Source organism: Corvus brachyrhynchos, unplaced genomic scaffold (genome assembly GCF_000691975.1).
Source record: "Corvus brachyrhynchos isolate BGI_N302 unplaced genomic scaffold, ASM69197v1 scaffold220, whole genome shotgun sequence".
Taxonomy (NCBI): domain Eukaryota; kingdom Metazoa; phylum Chordata; class Aves; order Passeriformes; family Corvidae; genus Corvus; species Corvus brachyrhynchos.
The window spans coordinates 3,315,603-3,336,943 of NW_008236209.1; positions in this window are offsets into that span (position 1 = coordinate 3,315,603).

Below are 21,341 nucleotides of genomic sequence, written 5' to 3' on the forward strand. Positions count from 1 at the left end.
GTTTTAAATGGAAAATAGAAAGGAAAAAATGCTGCTCTTTCATGCAGGTAAGATTCCCTCAGTGAATAAGCCCCCAGTCATTCTGCTCCTGGTCTCTCAGAGGAACGGTGTGTCTGCATGGAAAATAGTCTGAAAATATTTAATTCAGGGGTCCAGGATGTACACAAACATATAAAGACAGAGTAGTATTCAAAGAATTATTGGCAACAAACATGAGCAAACCTTTGAACATCAAATACTGTGCATACTGATTTTTTCAGAAGGCTGAGGACCTGAGCAAGTGTTTGGTTTTCTGTGTTACAGTGGCTCTGATACTTAGAGAAGTGTGAGCATGTAAGAAAATTTTAAGGGAGTAATTCTGTGTAACAGTTCTAGTTTTTCCGTACTAAAGTTTTGATAAAAGTTGTATTTCTGCTTAAGCACTAAATGCTTTTTTTTACAAAGTGCATCTTATGAAGCTTTCAAAATTATTTCCTTTAATTTCTTCACAGATAGTGAACTAGAGAGATAAAAATAAGCTTAAATTAAAAAAAAAAAAAAAAAAAAAAAAAGAGCCTTCAGTTCAAGAACAACAACAATAAAGACTAAGAGAATTACCACAGAATATTACAAATAGTATAACCTCCCCAGCTTAGAAGCCATGTTGCTAAAATGTATGGAACATTATAGAGAACTCTTTCCTAAATTGTAGCAGTAGTGATCAACGTCTATCAGTTGATATCCAAGGATATCAAAAAGTGTGTAATAAAAGTAAAAAAAACCAAAAACCTCAGTAAAATCGTGTTATTTCCGTAATTATTTTCCTGTGATTTTGCTTTAATGATCTCATTCATTTTTACAAGGTATGCAGAGCCCAGAGTACATATACACTACTCTATATTTTTACTGCTGTCATAATGAAAAATTGTATTTACTGGGAGAAGTGACATTTTTTGCCTTTTGACAAATTCATGGAAATCTCTTTTTTTACTTGCAAATATTTGCAAAGTAAGAATTGATACCTTTGCACAGATCTGCCTTGTGAGGTGCTATGACACTTTGAAGTTCTTTGATCATTTTGCATAGTTTGTCACACTCCAGGCTGTTTGAATATACTTGGGCATGTTGATAGACTTATAAAACTGGCTAGGAGGGCTGCCTGGGGAGCAGAATTCATTATTCTGGGATGGGCTGTAAGAGTTAGAACAAAAGATTAGAAGTTAATAACAAGTATTTGCAAGTTTTACAAGAAAATTTAAACCCAGGTGACACTGCAGTCAAGCCTGAGCGCTCAGCTGTCGTTAATGTCATTAAACAAATCGCGATGCAAATTAAGTGTGTAACCTGAAGTGAGGCGGAGCTTCCTGCTGTCAGTGCTCCACTCTGCCTGGCATAATGCACAGGGAAGCCTGGGTGCTGATGAAAAGGTTTCTGCAGTGATTTCTGTGGCGCTCTCCCAGCAAACCGCAAGGTCAGGGCAGAATGAAGCGCGCTGGTGAGACTGAATCCATCACCATCACCACTTGCTAGAGTACAGCCAGAGCTTTTTTGGAACATTTCTGTGTGGTGGGGGAGACTTGAAGACAGACAGCCCTCGGCAAAAGGGACCTGCTGGGATCCACTCTGGAATAGGAACACAGCTCTCTGCACTGCTGACAGGTGTGACAGCTTTGTGCTGCGGAACATATGAGTGAAACATCTGTGCCTTGACCTTCACAAATACAAAGTCTCCAGATGTGAGAATGCGTCATTTTTAAATGTTTTCAGGGTGTAGGGATTGTATTCTGTCCACACAGAAAATATAGTGCTGTACCTAACATGGTGTTCTTCAGTAATTTGTAGTTTCTGTCACATTGGGTATATAAATACATAAATATGGAAAGTATTTGCTTAAAAAGATGCCTGTGGTGCTTTCTCAAACTTGTATTTATCAGTGTTTAGGAGAGGAATAATTAACCAGCCAGATTACTTAGCAGTAGTTATATCCTTCACTGAAGAGCTCCGGATCTTCAGCTCAAACCTGTAAAATTAACTACCAGGCAGTTAAAAATATGTACCTAGCACAGTATTTCATATTTAATGGGAATCCATCAGAAATCCATCAGTCAAAACAGACGTGCAGAAGGAGAAATATTATTCTGTCACTTTCTAGCTCTTTCTCAGGCTCTGCAGTACCAGCTGCATCTCTGAAATAGCTGCTCGGCTCTGGCATTTGATGTAACTAAGCTGGTTTGTGCCCTCTGAGAATCTGGACCATACTCATTAGTGGAATTTGTTTTGCTTTGTTTTACCTCTGGTTATACTCTGATATATAGAACTTGAACAATTAGCCCAGAAGAAGTGTTAGGCTATGTGAAACGTCTCTTCACTTGAAGAAAATGGTTTTTTGTTGCCACCATAAATTTAGTTCACATTTCATTTTCCTCTTGGCATGTTCGAAAGGCACCTTTCTCTTTTCCATAACAGAGATTGCTTTCCATTGTGGTAAATGCCTGACTTTGAGTGCGCCCTGCAAAGCTGAAGGATTCCTTCTGCAGGGAAAATGTCTCATCTGAAAATGATCGCTTGGTCTAATTTATAAAAATGTGTCAACATGACTAATTGTCAGATGAGTGGTGAAGCTTATTATGTGCAGCACACAGTGCTGAATATCTTCCCTGAATACAGCAACATATTTCAACTGTGGCAGTAACATCTCAAACCCTTTCTCAAAGCAGGTCAGGAAAATAAATGTGATGCTGCTTCAGAATAAATGGCACAAATGGTTCTAAAACACATGACAACTGGCAAATTGATGTTTATTCTTTTTAAGGACTGAGTCATATTTTAAATATGTATTTCACAGTGGTCATTTTTGATAGAAATCTTCTCCATTTGCAAGCAATTTTGGTAGAACCTTTCTCTAACACTTCTCACTTGTTTTTCTCTGTATTTTCTTGCCTCCTAGGACAAAAGACAACACAATTCTTGAGGGAGAGCTGAAATGCAGCTGTTTCTACTGTGCTAGCATTGCAGTTAAGCTACTAATGAATACGTATTCCCCAAGAGATGTTTAACCCAGAGCCAGATTCCTTGTTCAGTATGTGTTAAGAAGAAAGGGAAAATTAGAAAAGAAAAATTCATGCTGCCACAAAAACAAACAAACAAAAAAAAAGTTCAGGTTCCTGTTACTTTAGAAATACAACTAAGCAAAAGTCGTGGTGTCTCAGTGGGAAGGCTGTCACCAGGGGCCAAAGAGCTGACAGAATGGACTCCAGTCTTCCTCCACTTTCCTTTAACCCTCTCAGTTTTAGAAAGTGTCTCTCGGTACCTTCAGCACTCATTGGCTTCAGTAGAACTTGAAATTTTCACAAAATATCTAAAAATTAGTGTTCTTTTGGGTTTACATGGTTTTCCCATAGGTGGCAAGTTAGGACCCTGATCACAAAAATACAAGTCATTTGTCCAAATCTTCTTTTTTATTTCCTATATCATACTTTTTATTATTATTATTATTATTATTATTATTATTATTATTATTTTAATCATATCTAAACTATTTTCATTCTCATTAACATTCCAAAGCATTTCCTTGTGCTTGGTTTTTCCACAGCATTCACATTTCTTTATAGCCTTCCAAATGAGGCCTTTCACTCATGTGTCCCCTGTTGCTGTACAGATAAGATCATCCTGCATGCAGAGATTGACACTCTCTGCATAGTCAGTTTTATGGCACACTTAGGACTCTCTGAACTTGTGTGACCTTACCAGTAGCCATGAGGATAAAAGTTAAAAAAAGTCCAAACCACTCTTCCCGTGGTCTGTAAGTACAGAGAGGTCACAATCTCGCTTTTAAAGGTGCGGGAGGGCAAAAGCAGATGAGGAAAGTTGGGATAGGTCACGAAAAATGGTTGAGCATTGACAGCTGTTGTATGTGGGAGTTCAGAGATTTTTGAGACAGCACCAGTCTGATAAAATCTTGTTTTCTCTAAAGATGACAGTCCTTGGAATCCAGAGTATTTCACACTAATGCCTTTTCTTTCTGGGTGAAAAGGTCCTCAACATCTTTATTTTCTCTGTATCATCTAAGACAGTCTGGGAGCTTTATCAGAACTTTAGTCTTATAAATTATTTTCCCTTCTGGAAGGAGATATTATGATATTTACACATCAGGGCTATTAAAATATAATTCAGATTAACTCTCTGAAGTGTCAAACCCAAGCCTCCTTCCCATGGAGTTTTCAAAAGCTGTCACCAGTGCACTCTAAAGAAATCCAGCTTCTCAAAAAGTTCTTGTACGATATTTCCCCTGGCAAGCTATTGTCAAAAATTGGTGTACAAATTAATTGCCTGCTGTAATATTTCATCTGGAGGGACTGTCAGGGAGCTCAATCTCAAGAATTTCTCAGTATCTTGCTGAATTAAGCCCATTTTGCTTTGCCACCTGGATGGCTTTATAAAGTCCCAGGTTGCCATTTCCTTGCCTCATCAGCTTTCCATCTGCTTCTTCCTCTCATCTGAAAACCCTCTCTTCATTCCACACCCAGGTTTTCTCCTTGTGCTAGTGGTTGCTTTTTTGGTTTAACCTTTTAAATCCTAGATGCATTCAACTATGTAAACAAGGCAATTATTTGGCTAAAAGGACAAAAAAAAGGAATATTTTTGTGTTTTGTTTTTTTTGTTTACTACAGAGCCCAGCATGATCCATTTAGTAATTCCTGTCAGGCAGAGAAGTTTCTTGCAGAATATTACAGTATTGTCTAAAACTCAAAACCTTTGCTATGGCAAAACTTTTAAAACTCCATAACTGAACTTGTTGACCTCATTTCATTAGGTTGGAAATCAATCTGTTAATCTTGAAACACCAGGGTTTAGTTTTTTAATATTTATTGGTTGATTTGGGGCAGATTAAGATACCAGAAAACCAAGACGTGTGTTGAACTCCAGATTATAAAGGATGAAATCTGACAACACATCCTGACATAACTTCACATGCATAAAAAAATCGTTGATACCATAAAGGCAAACAGGAATCTCAGCTGTGTGCCTGCCTGCATGAAGTATTTCCTTTTTATGAAACCCCCACACTTTTAATAATGAACTCTGTGTCTGTTCTTTAGAAATACATAACTCTGAAAAGAAAGTGTTCCCCTCTGTCGCTTCCCAAGGAATAATAGGTACATTCATGCTGGACATCATCTTATAACCACAGCAAGACTAAAAGGTTTAAATTAGCCCTGTCATGCCTGGTCCTTTAGGACCCAAATACCATGGTGTAATATTGAAAGAAAGATGTTCTTTAGCAGGTGCATGATTTTCCTTAGTCAGTGGACCGTTGACTTTCTCTCCATAAGTTCAATTTTTTTTCAGAGATCTCTAAAGCCCTGAACACATTAAAGGTCTCAGTAGAGAACACCCCAATGTCTATTAAATTTAACAATAACAAGTCCCCAGATGAAAGCAATTAAGCTGCAAGGATTTGCAGACAGTTCCTGTGGATGCCTTTTCCTTGTTTCAGAGAGAAAGCACTCAGGCAGCAAAGTAAAAATGAAAGGAAAATAAAACCACAAGGTTTGCTCCAAACATCCCACATCCTACGAAGCCCCCTGGCTGTGGTGCAGCCACTGGGGCTGTACCCAGCTGAAGCTTCATGAATCTGCACGGGGCACTCCAGTGCTCCTTGGTCTCACCTGACAAAATATTTGCCAGCTGAGAGTTTGATGATGCATTCCTTGCTTACTCAGGTCTCTGGAAATGGCACTCGTGTGTGCATTGAGATGTGTGTGGCACATGTAGGAATGTATAGATTATCTACCCTTGAAGTTTGCTGGGATCTGTAGGCACAAGAGAAACGAAAAAATCAGAGGTACTGCCAAAAAAGTGCTGTCAGGCTGAGATTTTTCCAGACCTCTACATTTTTCGAAGTTTTTCAGTGAGATAACTGGCTCACTGCTCGGAGTATTTTTCAAAGTTTGGTTCATCTTGCTTGCTCATGGTTCTTTTAAAAATAAAAATCCAGTTCATGAAAAAATAATTTTCATAATTATTATTTTATATGAGCTAACGTAGCTTTATGGTTATGCATATGTAATGGAAAGTGGTTATTCTTGACTCTTGTTAGAGAGCTAGAATTAATTTCCCCACTCTCACCGTTTCTATAGTAACTTCAGTGGAAATTGCCTATTTGAATATTTTTACTCTGAAATAACTAGAATTTTCAATGTAACTCAGTTTCTTCTAGAGTGGTGCATGTTAGAAGAAGGAATACACATCAGAGAGCAACATTTCCCCTGAGTTCTATATTGATGTAACAACAGCATTTTCCACTTGTATCCTGCCTCTGGAGTATTTTACTGAGGTAAAGTTCCACAGGTACAGCCAAAGCTGTGCTGGAGAGAGGACAAGGGAAAGTCACTCAGACCTTTTCTTTACTTTGAAAGAAAACCTCTCAGGTTTGTATCAGAACGAGCCAAGTGAATTCAGGTGGCTTGAGGTGGCACTCTTGGGAAGACAGCAGTGTCAAGGACCCTTGTCTTTCTGTCATCTTGCTGATTTATATGGAAGTCATACACATTACACAATATTTAGAGTTTTATTTTGAGGTAGATGAAGAGAAGACAAAGACATCTCTGACCCACTGCTCTTTTTCTCAGAGAAAATAGAATATATAGAATTTTAAAAAATTATTATTTTTTAAATATTATTTTATTTTATATATCATCATACATGGGCCATATCTCAGCAGACCTGTTGAAGAGCCATCAAGCCTTTCTCTGTAAGAGAGGAGAAAGAACTGGAGCTCCAGTTTTCATATGAAGGAAGATGTTTGTGATTCTCTGAGCTCTGGAACTCTTGGACACCAGGGGAGCTTAAATGATTCCTTTACAAAAGATTCAAATCTGAACTGAAAAGTGGATGTTCCAGTATTATCCACATAATTCACTGTTTTCTGGGGAGCCAAAGTGCAGCTAGGGAGGCTGATTCTGTCTCTTAATCCATTGAAGGTATCAGCTCTTCCTTGGAGTGTAATGGGAAATAATTGTGCTTTCCAGTTTATTTTAAAGCATTTTTCTATTTAGGTGAACTTTTTATCACCTATTCAAGTCCTTTATCAATGTAACTGTACTCTCTGGCTCCAGGTTAAGAGATAGGCAATTTCCTCTAAAATAATATGAAGTAACTTCCTGATGACATGTTTTGTTAAGTCAGTGTTTGGAAATGTGGATTGTATTTTCCTCAGATGTCAGCGGATGAAGCTTTTCTGGCTGAGTTCATTAGATGGTATAGTTGAAATGCTATTTAAGCACCAAAATCCCAGAGATAAAATGATGATGTTTTTAGTAATAAGGAGGATGGAAAGGAATTCAAAAAGGCAGCTGTTCTCATACATTACAAAGAATCAATATTTAAATCAAAGCAGATGATCTGAGTTCATTCAACTCAGAACCACATGTTAGCAGGAGTTATTTTGAGAATCAATGCTGCAAAGTAAAAATGGTGCTTGAAACCGAAAAAAGAAAATAAATCCACAGGTGCTTTTTATGATTTTATTCTTATTCAGGATTTCTCATTGTGTTGTTCTAGAAGTTTAAATTATTGTTAGAGATCCGTTTGTCTTAAAACTTCTGTCTTTAATACTATTTTGAAAGGGAGTCTAATTCTGTCACTTCAGAGTGTTGAAGAGTAAGAAGAAGAAAAGGGCCTTTGGGAGAAAAATTACGTCAACTGACATTACATTTTCAGTTTGATTTTGCTTCCTAAATTTTCTTTTAATGCCTTTTTTTTTTTTTTTTTTTTTTTACTAAATGTCAGCTTAGACTTACTCCATGCTGCACTACAGGTATGTTGAGACATATTTTGAGCACCCAAAGACACTGCACTAGTCACTTACTTCCTTGTCTCTCTTTAAGAGAGGAAATACATACCTCTCTAACACAGATGCCATAGCTATCCAAGAAGCAAATGTTTCATTAGCCATGTAGTGGATTGTTTTACTTCTGAGCATTTGTAAGAAAATCAAAGGATGTAAAAGGGGCAGAAAGTGATATTCTTCTCATCAAACTGTTCAGTAGTTAGGGTACTCAGCAAACAAGAGAATTTATCTTGGTACCTTAAATATAATAAAATCAGCCACTTGTGCTCCCTCTTTCCACAGATTCTTTTAAATCAGTAAGATTAATTCAGTGAGAGACATCTGGTGTTTTGCTTTGTATAAAATAAAGAATGAGGCAATGAGAACTGAGGGGGGGGGTTGAGATTCATGTGGGAAGGTTCTGTAACCCAATTTCTGTAAGAATCTCTTGGGTTATGCAACCTGGAACCTGGGATGTGAAAAGGGTGATGGACTGAGCTCCCTCTGCCCACCTAGAAGAACTCAGTGTTTGTTAAACTCTGTAAATACTCACTCAGCTCTTTGTAACTTCCTAAATCATGAAAAAATCTGACAAACGAGGTGTGCCTGGAAAAACTACAGCACAGCAAAACAATGTTCTACACAAATTTCTTCAGGACATGCTCTTGAAACCTCATTTTCTTGAAACCTCATTTTCATCTAACATTTCATTTGGAAGAGGAAAATAAAGGAGACCTGATTAATAGTAGTGAGCAAATTATCCTTTAACCAAAACTTTTATAGAAAGAACAATATCTATAAAAAAGGACTAAATATTTTTTTTTCAATTTTTAAATAGGTGTTATCAGGCTAGTGAAAAAGACAGTGTGAAGTTTTCATTCCCAGATGCTGAGGCCAGTTGTCACAGATCAATCCTGTGCACAGGTTGGATTTGATGATCACGGAGACCTTTTCCAATCTAATTTATCCTGTGAGTCTGTGATCAAGTCCCCTACCTGCCCAAACAGGGTGGCTTCACCTGAATGGCCTTTGAGGAGTCGTCACTGGAAAACTCCAGCTCCTGGGTTCAAGAATTATTTGGGACAATGCAAATTGGTTTATGCCAGAAGCATTCCCTGGATTATTATAACAATACACAGGACCATATTTTATTGCCTGGAAATGGTGTCATTAAGTGGGATGAATGTAGCCACAAGTACGATGTGGAAAAAATTCCACTGCCAAGGCACTGCATAAACATAACAGCCACCACTAATGAACAATTAGGTTTGTGTTTTTGATGGCTGATGATAGTAGACATTGTAAAGTGCTTTGAAACCTAATGATAATAAGCTGTGTGGAGCTGCATGATGTTAATTGAGGAAGTAAAAATGTATTAGAGATCGGCGTTGCTGTGCCTTCCTCGCGAACGGCGCAGGTCCTTCTGTAGATGGCTTCCTTGTTAACTGCTTCTGCTCAGCTCCCTCAGGATACTTCATCATTCTGCTTACAAACATTGTTCCAAATGTTCTTTTTTCTAATGAATGGAACAGCTCAGAAATGAAAGCTTTGAACTGACAGTTGAATCTTCACATCACTGAGAACCTCATTATTAGTTTGCAGTAGCTTGTGTGAAATTGCATCTTGATTGCACAAGTCACAAAAGCACATTTCAAACCCTGTAAATATGAAGCTAATTCTAAATATCGACCTCAGATTTTAGAAGAACCACGGGACAAATAAGGTTTCAGAAAAGTTTTTTCAGCTATTGAGACTTCACACATGGTGATACTAAAATTAAAATGGAAATAATTCAGCTGGAATAAACGGAAGGATTTATCAGTGCTCGTTGAACTATTCTTGCCCAGCATCTGTATAATTATAGAACGTGTATATAAAGAAAAGGGATAAAAAGACAGTGACTACATACTGCTGCTCCCTCCTGTAGCCCTAATTACAACAGATTTGCTCTTGCCTCAGAACTGTGTCTGTCCACCAAAGTCATTGGCGTGGCAATTACAGGCAAAGATCTCTGAAAACACAGATCAAGGAAAGTTGTTCCTGTGAGCAAACAAGGAGTGTTTCTGACTCAGACTCGAGCATTAACATGTAATTAACTGATACATAACACATAATCCTGACCATTCCAACGCCTTTGATCAACCATGGATAACTCAGCTGATGGCTCAGTGTGCAAATGGTTGCTGCCCTTGAAGCTGCCAATGAAACAGCTCATTTTTGGAGCCAGGGCATGCTTTGATGTGTGTTTTGCCAGTTGAACCCATGTGTCACACTTTGTTCTGGATTCCTTTCCCTTTGTTACAGAGCTGCTTTGGAGCCAGCTTTGAACATCAACAAACCAGCTGCTCATCTCTGCTTGTTCTCCTCAGCCATTATTTGTCATTTATGGAAGTTCAGGTATTTCTAAAGGGAGCAACTGTTGAGAAATTAAAAACACAGGACTGTTATTTTTGTAGCATCTTCAAAGGCTTGTTCCAGCCCTTCAGGATGCTCTGGTTGGAAATAAAGCAGTTCCTCTTGCTGGGCAGTGTTTGATACAGGGGAGCAAACACAGCTTAGCACCTCTTCTGTTTTCATGCATCACCTCCAACTCTGCATGGTCTGCACAAAGAATTCCACAGGAATGTGAGACAGGATTGATTTGTCTGAATAAAATTAACTGGTACAAATGCACACTAACTAAAAAGTTAATTTCCCTCCAGTTTAGATAAACAGAACTACTTCCAAATCCTTTTGGTTTTTCATGCTAAATGAGCCAGGTATTGCAGTTCACATAAAAAGGCTCTTTGGGTTTTAATCTTGCATTGAGGGAAAGACTGAGATAAAATAAAAGGCTCTCTTGGGCAAAAGACAGCAGCAGAAAGATACTTGATAGGACTTGTACATACGTAAGGCCCTTCTCCTTTTGAAATCTCTAATAGAGGTTGGAGCCCATAACATTCATCTTGTGGTCATTTAAAGAGACTCCGTTTAAGTGATAAGGGGCTTTCTGATGATCCTTTGGAAAATTAAAAATAACAGATCCAATATATAAAATTTTATTAGTACTTTTCAATTACCTTTCAATTTCCTTTCATTAATCATGCATCTCCGTGAACAAGATGATAAATTATAAGTGAGTACTCAAATATCATAATTTTAAAAGTGATTTTTAATAAGAACTCATGGCTGACATGAAATACCCTGCAGGAAAACATAAAGAGCAGTCTTGATAATTCCTCAGGTTTGTTTTCTCTAAAGTCTCATTGCTTTGCATCAATGACACACGAGCTTGACTTCTATGTCTGATTATGTCCTTGCCTTTCTGCAAGGGAACATGCACTGCATTTTCTGGGGGAATTACAGCTGAAATATAGATAATGCTTATGGTTTCTGCATAACTATTTGCTTATAGTTATAGGCTCAGTGAGTGGATCAATATTTGAAATAGGAAATACCAGCTCCATATGTTCCCCTCCTACTTAAAGCATTCAGCAGGGAATTAATTATTCCTGTTAATTGCTAGGTTTGGTAGATAATGAATGATTTGGCCAGTAGGCTTTCCCCACCAATTGTGGACTTTTGGCAATGGCAGGAGTTAAAGCAATATAAAGGAAAATATAAAATAATGATGTAATATAAAGTATTATAACAAAGACTTCAAACCACAAATCCCATAAAATTTTTCTCTGATCTTAGTTTCCTTCTCATCTGCCCTCATCTGACACACACACATTCAGACAGTTTTAATGAGTGAGAATCTTCCAGATTTAACTAATCCTGGTACTATGGCGTGAGAAACAAGTCTTGAGTAGAAAAAACCTAAGAGGTGGGAAGTTCAAACTGGAAGAGAAAAAGTGCATCTTGAGAGATCTGTGAAGAAGGGAATCTCTTCCCCTCCATCTCTTTTAGCTTTATTCAACCCTTGATTAAAATGCAATTGCTTTCCTAAAACCTAAAAAGTATTTTATGAATTACTAAGATGTTAATATGGCACTGAGGGATTTTTAAATGTGATTAAGCACCTGAAATTTGATCACATTTATTAGTCTTCAAAATGCCATTTTACATTAAAAAAATAAACTGAACCAAAGCACAGCTTAGACAAGTGAGCCAAATGCATCATGCATACCTAATGCAAAGTAACACACCCATTTTACCACCTACATTAAAAATAAAATATGTCAGATTCTAGAAAATAACATTGCTGTTAGTAAATAAAACAAAAATTAACCAGGTGATAGGTAGGGAAAATTTAATTCTAAATTTCAGAGAAGGAATAAGGCAGGTAAATTTAATTCTAAATTTCAGAGAAGGAATAAGGGATTTTTGCTGATTGATATCATCCTCAAAATATACCAGGCTTTATTTTTGTCACAATGTCTATATGTTTTGATAAAAATGTTCCTGATATTTGAAAGTAGTAGCTTCACTAAAGAGAGGAGCATTGACAAGTTAAAGGTAAATAGGATTCCATGTTAATTATCCAAAAAACAAAAATTAAAAAACCTGGTGGAACAGTTTTTCAGTTATGCTACACTGAACAAAATGTTGTCATTTTCACAGCGGTGAATAAAATAAATTGTTTATTAGGCAAGTTCAATATAGTTTAATAAGAACATTCATTTTCATTCTCCTTTATAGAAATGACCATAACTCCCTTCAAGCACAAAAACAACAGGAAAGGCTTTAGGAAGATTCTAGGTTGGAGAGGACACAATTTGCTGTTTTCTGCAAGGGTGGTTTTTTTCAAAGGTCTTTGAAAGATATTTATTCTGTGCTCATCACTTAGAAAAGAAAAGAAAAACCAGCCTGGAAGATTTTATAGCGGTCAAAAAAGATACAGGATTTAAATCTTAAAGCCCATTTCTGACAGCTGATCCAATGTTCTTCACGTGTCACCCAGGTATAACAAAAAGCTTTTGTTGGAGCTGCTCTGTATTTGGTCAATTGCATTTGCTTCTTTTTTTCTGTTAAAATTGACACTGCCCCTTGTTTATCATCTCTTTACATTTCCTAAGTGATTTGTCCTTTGCAAATGCTTAGTTACCAACAAAAATATCCAAGTTCAGCAGTCAAGGATAATCAGGAAGAGAAAAAGGATAAAAGAATCCATTGAAAGTTGATCTGATGCCTCAGTTTTCAAAATAAAAATCACTTGGTGATGGGCGCTGAGAGGGTTTGGAACGGGGATGGTAAAATTACCACATTAAACAATTAAATGACAAATATACTCAAAAGGAGTTTCCAACACCAAGTCTTCTTAGATGGGGGTGTTTTAGTGAGAAAATGCTTTAGGAGAAATAGGCTTACCTGAGCATTGTTGGACATGACTATAACACTGGATGAGCAGTTATGAAAGAAACATGTAGTAGCACAAACCAGACCTGACTAGAAAAATATTTGATGAAATCAGTTTCTTTGGTTTTGGCAAAATCACACTTTGGTGAAATGTTGAACAAAGACATCTTGAGTGGAGAAAGGAAACCTGTATTTAGAGAGAAGAATGGGTGTATTGAGAAGAACTGGGAAACCACAATGAGCTTGTTAAAAAATATGATTTAATGACTTGAAAACTGTTTGAATAACATAAAATTAAGTTAAACTGCCCAGACCTGTGCTCAGCATCCCTTTGCAGTTCAACATTTTTAAAACCCAAGTCACTTAGGAAGTACCTAAACATAAAACTCTGGACAATAATGTTTGGCCTCTTTATTTCACATTCAGCAGAAAAATGAGAGAAATCAAGGATATTGTAAGACACAAATAGTATTCATAAGGCCTTCTGAGAATTTTATCCAATAGCAGTTAAAGAATAGCAAAGTATTATTCTTTTATTTAATTTCTAGTATATGGAGTTCATTCGTGCTGTACTTTTCCAAAGTTTGAATATAAAGACACTGCCTTCCAGAGCTGCAATAGAGACACATCAGTGGATTAACCCACTTCTCTGTTGATTTTTAGAGGTTTTTAAAAAGATTTTATTTCTTGTTCTTATGCAAAGTGGAAGAAGAAATGAATGTGTCAGGTGGCACATGCCTGAAATTGCAGTGAACTTGAAGCAATGGCTTGCAGCGCTTCTGAGGGGATTTTTTTTCCATTTGATGGGAATTATTTCGCACATTTATCAAGGGATATTAATGAGCAGTGTTTTATTATTTAGCACCTTGAGATCTTGAGGCTTTCTTAGGCAGAGCACATCTCACACACAGACTCTTTATACCTTTACCTTTTCCACGTATGCTGAACTCAAGGTACAAGCTATTCCATGGTTTTTTTGGGTCCATGAAACACCCAGATACTTGCCAGTGGGAATTTGTTATTTCAGACTGTTTGATGGGACATCTCCAGGCTATTTTTGACACAGCTCAGTAGAACTCTGCCCGGTGACACCAAGAAGCTGCAGGGAAATGATCAAATAACTGTGAGGTTACAGAGTCCCCTTGCTGCAAACTGCCAGACATCTCCCAATTGAAAGCAGGGTCTTGCTGAGCTTAATCAGTGAGGATTTTTGCAATATTCCTTGAAGAGAATATGGAGGGAGATTCTGTGGAATTCAAAACAATACTGTGGGTACCTATACTTGCATGCAGATGTCAGCATTCATGGAAAATATTTGGAATAAGCAGAAAGGCATGTGGCTCATTTTTTAATTTTTAATTTTTTTTTTTTCTGGTAGATGTATCTCTTCCAAATAATTGTCAAACTGTACTTTCTGGGAAGGCAGAAAGGCATGTGGCTCATTTTTTAATTTTTTTTTTCTGGTAGATGTATCTGTTCCAAATAATTGTCAAACTGTACTTTCTGGGAAAACAGAGAGAGGAGCAGGGGAAGCAGTGTCCAGGAACATTTAAACCCAGTGTATATCTTCATTAAACACACTCTATAAATCTCAGGTGCCAGCCACCACAATGCCTCGTGCAGGCTGCATTAATCTCGGTGACAGATAACACAGTGCCCTCAAAAAAGGAATCTAAATGCCACTTGCATTTCTCCTGCTTAACTTTTGGGTAGAGCCATGCGAAGGACCAGGGGAAGGACTGAGTTACCAGCATTTGTCTTCATGCCAGGTAGGACAAACTCACTAATTCAAATATTCTCTGACTGAAAGCCTGAAGTTTCAGGTGAGTAAGCGAAAATCTTTGATTAAAAGATGGCAGCAGTAGTAATTTAGATAATGCTTTTACCTTCTCTTTGATTGTACTATATAATCTAATAAATTCAACTAAAACAAGCTTATAATAAAATAAAGTTCTTCATTCCACAACACCTGAAGGAGTTTCTTGACCTTTTCTACCACCGCTAATTTTCCCTTTAGTTTATCCCCTAACCAATATTGATAACCCCATCATTAAATGTTTCAACCTCAGCAGTTATTAAGCTCTTCTAGAAAAGTGTTTGGAATGAAGATTCACATTTTGTCGAGGCCATAAGGTTCAGAGCTCTGTAAGTTTTTGGGGCTTTTTAAGGAAAATGGGAATCCCAGAATTAATCCTTAATGGGCAATAGGAATTACAACTAACTTCCCTCCTTAAAGAAGATCAATCTTTCCTTCTTACCCCATTGATTTTACTCTGGGTGCTTGGGCACTCAGTAAATAAATGGCAATCTGATGTTACTTGTTTCTTCATTAAAAGAATATAAGGCAAAACATTAAGTTATTATGGGACAAATTCAATTACACACTCCTCCCTACCCAGCTAAACACTGGTTGGTGTCAAAAAAACATAACTTTTCAGGGGCTGGCCAATTTTGTACAAATTTGAGAGCAGGTCAAGCAATGTATGAATTTTGGTATAAGACATTAGTTATAACTAATGATTGGTAAAGCTCTTAAAATACATCTCTGTGTGGACAGCTCAGAATGGTTATGTAACTTAGTGTTTTAAAATAATAATGTAAGGGGGAAAAAATGCAAAACACTTTGCTCTGAACAGCTTTTTAGCCTGTCTGAGGAAAAAAGGCGTTTGTGCATGGCTTTTGGAAAAGGCACATGGCTGAACATTCCCTGTGCTGACGTTAAAAATGTTTGTACCAACTACTCAGTGTCTTTATTTAATCACTTTGAGCAGTTAGGAAAGATAAAAGTAGTGACAAGAAGTATTTTAATTACTCTCTAAGAAGCCTTATGAAGTAAGGCTTCCAACAGTTCTTGAGCCAAAGAGGAAGCCCTTTAATACAAAGTGCACAAAACAGTTTGAAGTCCTATTTTTTCAGACTACATTGTTCCATTCATTTCCATAAAAGGCTAAACAAATGTAATTAAAAATCTTGCAGCAGTTTAAGTAAACAAGCATTCTTCTTGGCTTCGGTTTGATTAAGTTTTCTACTAAGGAAAGATGTCCTTTCCTTGAGATCAGATCCACAGTGGAAAGGCAGAATGTGAAATTCTGAAGGTCAGCTTTGAATCGTGTGAACTTTAGCTCAAAAAGGCAGCCCCAGTTCTGCCACAGTGATTAGTATTAATTCTGCTTTTTAAAATGCATGAATCCCATGCATTAGAAGCAGAAGATCAAACAGGGAATGCTTTTGTTTTCCATGGCTGTATCCTTCAATTTTTATGGTGTCTGGACCAATAGGTCACTGTGCTTGGAACCAAGGATGAGAGGGAGGCACAAAGTCTCACCTCACAGAGTGTTTACTTGATTCTCTCATTTTATTTTCGTTCCACAGCATGGTATGTTCTTCCTGTCTGAAAATGTGTGTGCATATATTTATAGGGCTGTATATATATATATGTAGGTTCATATGGGGTGTATAGAAATGTGAGCATATACATATATATATCTACATATGTAAAATATATATAATATTTAGAGGGCATTGCTGTGCATTGTGCTTTAGCCAGTGGGTGGGAATCTTCTGCCTGTTTTTTCTGTCTTTGGAATATTCCTGGCCTTGTTGTGTTCTCACTGAACAGTGAGCAGGGGGCAAAATGCAGTCGTGAGGGAATGTGCTTTTTCTTTTTGTGTGTCTAGTGTTTTATTACAACACACTCCACATGAAAGCACTTAACTTGTGCAAGAGCTGCATTGTTAAGTTAGGCTTATAAAATAGGAATTCTCTTTGGTCCCAGATTGATGTCTTGTTGGAAGAGCAGAAGGATGGTGGGCACTGTGTTGACTCTGGTTCAGATCCTCAGAAACACCCCGGGCTATGGCCAGAGCTGCTCTGAACTGTGAACCATGGAAGCATTTCCACAAATATTTAGGAACTTCCACTTCTTTTTTATGTCTCTTAGATGTTCCTTTTCTCCGTTTCCTCAGAATCTTCCAGCATTCAATGCCAGACCTTAGTTCTGAATTTTTTACACAAATTAGCCCTTTCAAATGTCTTTAGGGGAGGCAATGAAGGTTTCCCCATAAAATTCAAATTTCAATTTTCCATCCTCCTGTAATTGTCTGTCACTCCTGGTATGAGCCTCTTTGGTAACACACGAAGGGTTGGTGAACCTTGTTTTACATTAGGTCCTGTCTGGGGAAAATTAAGTTCTAAACAATGAAGGTGTTATAAATTACATATAATAAAATGTTCAGGGCTTGGAAAAGTCTGATTGGGACAAGATGGACATATTTGAATACACGCACACAGAGTGTCTGTTCATATATGTGTGTATCTATATATATATATGTATGCACACACAGAATAGTCCAAGAATCATGGAAAATATCAACAACAAGAAATCCTGAATTTTTTCCTGGTAGTTTGGTGGTTTACAAACAGATGTTCTCCACTGAAGGAAGCACATGGGGCTGTCAAGTGATTCTTCCTGACTACCAACATTCCCCATGTCTTGCTTAGATTCACCAGCAAGACACTGGACTGGCTGGTGGTGCTTCATATGGTGTGAAAGATAAATAGAACCGACTGCTCCCTCCATATGCTTGGGATTTGACTTCAAGAAATCCCTCAAGTACAAACAGAATTTCTGTAGGACAGAGAAGCAGCATAAATCTGAAAGAGTACATTTAAAAAATAGAATACTCTGTCCCCTGAAATATTTTCTGTGAATAAATGACTTATTTTTTCAGGCAGGTGTTGAGATGCCTTTTGCCAGAGCCTGAAAGCAGACATGAGTTGTATGACCTCTGGCTGAAGCTGATTCATTAATATCTTTATCTGCTCATATCCAGGTCTAATCTGGGACTGGGACAGATGTAGGAGGAAGGCAGCAGAATCCATTGTTCCACGTGATTCTTTCCTTAGTCATTGGAAGGAGATTTAATTCTATTTAATTACTGCCAAGCCCAGATGCATCAGAAAAGAGTTTCTTCAAACCCATGTTCTTTTTTATTAATTGTACACAACTGATCTATTTCCCATAATATTTTCTGTGCCACAGTGTTTTGTATATTCTAATATCACATAAAATGCCACATACTTGACTGCCCAGTTGCTGCAGAACTGGAGTTTGTTAAGAACTATAAAAGTAAGATAAGAAAAAAAAAAATTGATATTTCAGTGAGCACTTTAATTGTAATGGATCATTTACGAAATCAAAGAATGGTGAATAAATTGATTATGTTTCTAAAAGTCCACTTTTTAAGGAAAATGCCCTTTGAACAGGAAAATGATAAAGTTCAAGCACAAAAACACCTTTGGCATCAATAAACCACATCTGGAATGTTCACCAGCAAAGGGAATTCAAAACCTTCTTGTTACAATTTGTGCATGTAAAACTTTGGTTTATTAGTGTTTCAAAAGCTTAACTGTAGACTACCAGGGAAATATTTGTTTATTTTTTTTAAAGTTGTTTCCTTTTTTTTAAACAGACTTCTTAATCTGTCACGGTGATTTCTCTTCCATGGACTTATTCAGTTATTTTTATTACAATGTAGCTTCGGAAAGGTTTGTGCCAACTGTAGAACTGAAACACTTTGCCTCAGACATTCTCACCAACTTTCATAAATGTTAATTTTCTTCTCTGATCTTTCAGTGTGTGAAATAAAGCAAATGTTTTTTCCTCGCCTTTATTCTTTTTATTTTCTTCTAAAGGGGAGGGATCATAGATTATTAATGAAGCCAAAGAGAAGCAGACCCTTTAAACCTTTGTTTCCTGTTTGATCTTCTAACATATATCACAACACTTTTCAATCACCCACTGATTGTAATTCTTCTGAAAGTTTCAGTGTAACCCAAAAATCAATATTAACAGATGTTGTTTGCTTAAGTCTGAAAATGTTCCAGAAAAATGCTCGTCAAATGCATCCCATCTATGGTTTCATAAAGTTTCAGATTCTCACAATCAATATCAGCAGATGTTCACTACTTCTATTTTATTTTTTCCCAAGGCATTGCAGAAGTGCTTCTTCCAGCATAATTTTGAAGGAAAATCGAAAGCACGGGGTCTATGGCAGCTTTCAGTGCTGCCAAAAGAACGTCAGCTCCTGGAGAAACAGCCTTGTCTTCATCTATTGTCATTGGAGACCAATAATTAAACAGGAAAACCTGGTTTTAATTAGCACACAATGAATGATTGAGTAAATCAATCCATAACATGTTTTCCACACGTTAAATTCTATCTTATGGCTGGATTAGCATTTCTTTCTCTAGGGAGGCTATTAATGCAGAGTGAAAATATTACAGAGAGAGCTAAGAGCCTCCCTTCTGTGGGTTTTGGACATTGTGTGGGTTCGGGTTTGTTTTACTTCCATGCAATCCATAATTGTGCCATATTGCAAGGCCTCTGCTTGCAAGAGAGTGTTAAGAGAGTCCTGATCGCATGAAACAAAGTTATTGTACAAAGGAAACAAGCCCCAAACCATCCTATTGGGCAGTTTGGAGGCAAGAGTGAGCTGGCTTATCCCTCTTCTAGAATGTAAATCACATAATGGGTGAAAATTTGAAGCTGGGCTATGGAGAGAAGGAAGTGCAATCTGGTGAGGTTTGGGATTTGCTTAGTGGGGTTGTTTTCTGGTCAAAATAAAGTAGATCTTTCTTAAATCATTATCTAAATGAGGATGTGCTTCTCTGTGGATATGTATAATAATTTCTGATTGCAATGAGCCAACTTCCTAAGAACAACATCTACTGCAAGTTTGAAAAAGTGATCAGCGCTAATTATGAAATACATTTGATGTGGTCTATCAGAATATTTAACTACGACTTATTCTCAATATTATGCTAAAATGAAAACTGGGTTGTTTTTTAATAATTAGGAAGATAATAATACTCAGATAAAATGCAGCAAGATAAAGGCTGGAGACAGATCTGCTTTGCTATGGTTGGGTATCTCAGGTCAATACGTTTTCTAAAGTACCAAAATGATGCCATTTCTAGCACTTGCTCGGTGGAATTATACAACTTCTCCAAGCTGATTACAGGTTCTAGTACATCATGGATATAAAAACGTGGAGCTTTTTGGTTTTTTTTTCTTTGTGAATTTAAACCAGTGGTGTGTTTATGCCATACAGCTGGGATTATTCTGTGTGAGCTCTGAGCTGAGAGAAAACTGCAAGTGTGTTAGCACAGCAGCAAGTCTGCACAAATAAAGCTGCCTCTCAGCAGGGTTTATTAATGTAGGCACCACATCATGCCACTGCAGTCACAGAGGCTTCTTTTCAGGCTCAGAGCATGCTTACATCTGCCTGCAATACTCTGCATTAACATATGCCAGGAGCCTTTGCCCTGAGTTGGATTTATTGGAACAAAATTGTGGCAGTTACGAGGCCTGTTTGTTATATTCAGATTTAGCACTCATCAAGAAGGAGCCAGCATTCAGAAATTAAGTGGGTTTTTGTTGGGTTTTTTTGTGGATGAGGTGTAATAACAAACTATTTTTACAGCTGGAACTTTTTCTTTGGACCTATATATACACATATATTTATATTTATATATTTATATATCTATATATTTATATATCTGTATATCTATATATCTATATATTTATATATTATTTATATATTTATATATCTATATATCTATATATAAATATATTTTTATATTTATATATCTGTGGCAGCTGCTGGGAGATTGCAGGCCCTAGTATATGATGCAGCTCATTTTCACTGCTTCTGGTAGGATAGAATAAAAAGAAAAAAAATAAAAACCCTTTTTATGTTTCTGCACTATACCTCAGCTTGAGTAGTAGATTGTTGATTCTAAAATTTCAGTATTTCCAGCACACTAATCAGTAATATTTTCTTTCCCTCATAGATATAGTTAATTTCCATTTTGAACAGTGAAATGTTTTGCATGTACAAACTCATAAGTAGTAAGAATAGTAGAATAAGGTGTAGAGAAGTGTATTGAAGAGGGCTGCTAGTCTTTAGAAACATTTTGGTTTTTTATTTTAAAAAACTCCCAACAATCATTCTGGCCAATTCCTTGCAGAAAACTTTCATTTCGGAAGCAAAATGGAGCCATAAAACCTCCATTTTGGTCCAGTTGATCTTAGTTTAATTGCTGCAGGTCTGGAAAATAATAACTTGCATCTCCAGAACTTCTCTGCCCCTTCACTGAATATGGGGAAAGCTCCAAATCCGCATAAGCAAGCCTTCCTACCCTGTGCCATCATAACTGTCTGCCATGCCAGTAAAAGAAATGAATTTGG